Source organism: Colossoma macropomum, unplaced genomic scaffold, assembly GCF_904425465.1.
Source record: "Colossoma macropomum unplaced genomic scaffold, Colossoma_macropomum, whole genome shotgun sequence".
NCBI lineage: Eukaryota > Metazoa > Chordata > Actinopteri > Characiformes > Serrasalmidae > Colossoma > Colossoma macropomum.
The window spans coordinates 14,210,614-14,215,695 of record NW_023494807.1 but is presented as its reverse complement, the minus strand read 5'-3'; positions in this window follow the sequence as shown (position 1 = coordinate 14,215,695).

Sequence of the window (5,082 nt, the reverse complement as noted above, 5' to 3'; positions counted from 1 at the left end):
GCATTACTTCACTAATGATTCAGAAATGCCTTAAGCTTCATGCCTGTCTGGAGCACATTGTTGGTGATGAGTCCACACACTTAGCATAGCCCACACTAAAAATACCCCCCGCCTGAAGAGTGCATTTGAGCATGCACACAAATACCCTCCTGCTGATTGCAATCAGACTGCTCCCATTGGGCAACCGCAGCCAGTGTTTTTCCTGTCGGACCTCTTCTGTCTTTAGCTATTTTCTACACCACACTGTGAAACTCCCACCCTGCTGCCACCCCTCGGTTTATGACAGTTGTGTCTTGTATTTGTTGTTGCCGTTAGTCAACAAGACTTTTTTCATTACATTGAAACCAGGTCTTCTTTCAGAGAACGTTTCAAAGGAATTAATCGCACAGAAATACACCACAGTATCTCTATACAGCTGTATGCAAAAGTTTGGACACCCCAGGTCAAATAACATGTTTTGTCTAGGTGAAAATAAGTCAACACATCCTATACAGAGAATACACTTTGGCACATATCTAATGCACAATTACTGTTTATTTGCTGAATTTAACATATTGGAAAAAAATCAAACATAAAATGTGACATGTGCAAAAGCACACTTACATTTTATGATTTATCTTTCCCAGTATGTTGAACTCAGCAAATAAATTAAAAAAATGTGCACTACAATTTGCATAAAAAGTGTTTGTTTGTTGCTTGCAACAAAACATGTAATTTGACCGGGAGTGTTCAAACCTTTGGGTACGAATTTATATGTCATATTGCAATGCTTAGTATATCTTTAAAAATCATAATAGAACCATATCATAGCAAGAGTATCGTGACAATTTTGTATCGTGGGGCCTTTGGTGATTTCCACCACTACCTTCATGATACTGGGCTGATTTTGGGCCAAGTTCAGTTAATAATTGCATGTGTTTTTATTAAAAAAAAATAGAAGTAAAGAGCATGTAAGCAACCAGTAATGTCACAATGTCAAATTAAAATTGCACCGTAACAAGCAGTTAATTGGATGTTAGCTCATTATGTGATTGTCCCATTTATTTTTCCTCAATTTTTTGCCTTTTCCTCCACTTCTTTATTATATTGAATATTTGGCACTAGATATGCAAAAATACTACTTAAAAAAAATCACGGTTACTGATTATATCCCCCCTCACCTGACAAATACATTCATTCCACTGCAGCTCTGACCTACTCTCTGTTCTATTTTTAGTTTATATAGTTTTTAACATTGACTGTTTTGATGAAAATCAAAACCAATCAAATCCAATTTTAATAAAACTAATATATTAAATAATAATACAGAATACCCCAACATCTTTTGAAAACTACTTCACCTGTTGTTTTAATGGATGTTACTGTGCACACGCGTGTTCTTGAGCTCCTTCTGGTGTAGATTTGTGGCCACTTGCATGCTAATACTGCTCCCTGCTGGAAAAACTTCAGACTGCAAGCAAATTGCAAAACCATGTCCACATGCTTATATATTACATGTTAAATAAGGTGTTTTCCCTAGTTACAGCTGAGTCACTCTGGAGTTCACCTATAGATGCTTTTGTGGTATTATAATTAAAAAAATTCAGATAATCACTGGCACACTAACACTGTACAGAACATACTGGTTTTATTTTGGTTTTTCCATCAGGCAAATTAGTAACTGCATGAAATAAATGTAATTTTTTATTTATTTATTTATTTTTTGGAAAAGTTCCCCTCAAATGAACAGAAAATGTGTTTTGTGATCATATGCATATTCCTGTATGCTTACAATTTACTGCTGAAAGCCAAAAATCTTAGACGCTCTTTGTATTTTTTTATAAAAAATAATTTTTACAGAGCAGATCACTGAAGAGATGCCATCTGTTTATAGTTTATAGCCCAGATTTGTGGAAAAATAGGTCAACTTTCAGTGGGCGATCAGAGGAACTTTCTCTACTTGTAAAAGTTCCAGGGCTGGAGCTAGTTGCTCTATGGTAATATCCAGTCACTTTAGCTTGATTGTTTTACTGCAGCAAGACACTGAAGCAAGCCGAAGTTCCATAGCACAACACTTACTGTTTGTTCCATGCACTCAAGCTAAATGTAATGTGAAGTAAAATGAGTAGAAGGTGAAGAGCTGTGGTGGTAAAGCTAGCACTACAGTGTGTGGCAGAGAGAAAACTAACAGACAGCTTCTTAACAATCTCTCTGTCTCTCTTTCTTTCTCCCCTGTACACATTTGCACACTTCCTAAAGGAATGTGATCCCCGGTTTCCCAACATTTTATCAAGTTTTTAGTGGTAAATTAGTCATTTCTAGTTCTCGCTCGGTTCTCTTTCCCAACACTGCGATTATCGCCTTTGACGCATCACCAATGGGTCACTTGTACATGACCAACAATACTCAATTACATCGCTCTGTCGCTCAGGCCTCAATGTTCATTCTAACTTGCTCACAAACCTCAGAAAAATAAACTACTCACCCCTAATTTATACTCCATGATAAAATGACTCCTGGCCTGGTACGTGCTGAAAATTTCATGTTGAGTCTCCAGGCTGTTGAAAGTAAAACAGAAGGCCTTCCAACAGGGTCTACAAAAGGCATTAAAACAAGGATTTCAAGCTCCAGGTCTATAAGGTTACATCAGTCTGCACTGAAGTATTGCCACTGCTCTAACGTACCTCATTCAAATCCCATTAGTAAATTATCATGTTGAATTATTTGCATTAAGCTCTGCAGCAGTGTTTCCACAATTGCTAGAGACTTGATACCCTGAGTAATAACCATTAAAGCTGAAGTCAGTCCCTGCATTAATACAATCATTTTGACTTGGAAGCATTGTCATATCTATGAAATCACACATGTTATAGTTTCAATAAAAAGAGTTCTTGTCCTCCTGGAGATTGGAAGAAACTACTTTTACAGCAAGCTTTCTGTTTTAAGAGACAGAAAGCATTTCCTGACATCTGCTGGTTGAATGCTGCCTTGCAATCCTGACGATGGTCATCCATCCAAGGTGGCACAGCATACCAGTCTCTTAAAGGGGAATTCCTCTGATTTTTTTAAACTTCTGTGTAATTAAACAGTTAAGATGTTAAGAAAGTCCTTCAGAGTGGTCTGATGTGCTCCACTCTAGAAAAACTTGTTCACGGCAGTGATAGGAACCAGACGTTGGATGCTTTTAATGCCTCTAAAAGCTACTTCCCAGATTATATTGAAGCATTCACTGATACTAAAAGAGTCACAGCTATCACACAAGTCATGGTGCTTTATTTTCCAGCTGTTGTCAACCACAGCCTTCTTGAATATGCTACATTATGAAATGCTTATAAATATGTTGGCCAATGTCCAAGACATTGCTTTACCTTAGTTTTGAGATAAAAGTTTGGCCTAAAATGCTCTTTTCTATCCATTTTTGGCATTGAGCAGGGGTGTCAAACTCAAACACTAAAAGGACCATATTAAAAAATCTCAACAAATCCGTGGGTCATTTTTACTATACATTTTGCCATGACCCAAACTGGCCATTGTTTATTCCAAATATGCCCAAACTGCAACAACAAAATAGGCACTGAATACTTTCTGGCCCAAAGATTGTTGTTGGAGAACGGGGGCCAGAATGCACAACATGTAGCAGTGCATGCTGGGGACTGTAGTGCAGCTCAGGGTGAAACAAGCTAATATTAACAGAGAAATTGAAATAATTTTGCTTTTTTAATTGTGCCATGGATCTGACTTGGTAAAAGTACGTTACCCCAAATTAGACTGGATTTACCACTACTTTACTGTTGTCAACATTACATATGGAAACCCAGAAGACGTGTGCAGGTTCACTGGTCGTTTTGGATAATAAACAGATGGCCATATTTGTGTTGTAGACATTGTGACATATCAGAATCAGTAAGTTTTTCTTGCAAAATTTCACATCAAACCACTCAGAATGATTTTGTGTACATCTTAACGATTGAATTATACACACATGGTTGAATGCGCTGCGATGGACTGGTGACCTGTCCAGGGTGTATCCTGCCTTCCACACAATGACTGCTGGGATAGGCTCCAGCTCCACCGCGACCCAGAAGGATAAGCAGCTTAGAAGATGTGTGTGTGTGTGTGTGTGTGTGTGTATGTGTGGTTGAATGCCGAAGTCGGGTTATTTACTTCCACTCATTTATTGTAGGACACCTTTAGATACTGCAGCTTAAACCTAAAGTTTCTCAAAAACTGCACGCTTACAGATTAAAAATGTCTGATTTGAGCAAATGACGTTTTCCTCCAAGCGTTAGCTATAGCAGCAACAGCAATAGCTCTAGCTAGAAAAGCAGCGCATCTGAATAATTTATGCATGTAAACACCCATTTGTCTAAAATCAATAAGGAATTAATAGCGATGAATAATAAATTATTAATAAAGTAGATTATTGTCAGAGACTCCAGCAGCGCTCATATTTACGCCTGACTGGAGCCACAGGCTTCAAGAGCAAGAGCTGAAGCACTATAAGGTTAACTAGATGAGACTTCATATGTCACGTGCTCGCACGTCTTTGTGTAATTACTCGTTATTAACTCACTGAAATTTGGGTTAAAACACACACCTTTATACGGAGTTATTTCGTGCTCCAGAGGGGCTGAGTTCGACAGCTCTTTCGGCTCGAAATTTCAGCGGGGCCTCGAAACACTTTTACCGAGTTGTCTCGGTTAGTGATGGGAAGTTCGATTCAGTTTAGTGAACCGATTCTTTCGAACTGTACGCTGAATTGATTCAATGTTACACTGATTCACAAGAGTCAACTTTATTGACGTCTCACTTGAACGGCTAAATTTCAGAAGGGTCCAAGCTGTGGCATCATTTTCATCATGGCGGAGGACAGGAGCGAGCAGTCAAACAATGGAATGCAATCAGATAAATTGTACAAATATAGTAAATAGTCTGTGAATTTTAAACATGTACAGTTATTCACCATTTTATTTCTTGTTCATGTGAGTTCAAAACACCACTAAACAGGCCAAAACAGGTGCCAGCTAGCTAATAAGCTACAGCACTCATTTCACGACTTAAGTGTAAAGCTCATGAACGTTGGGTGAACGAGTGTAGAAGCCC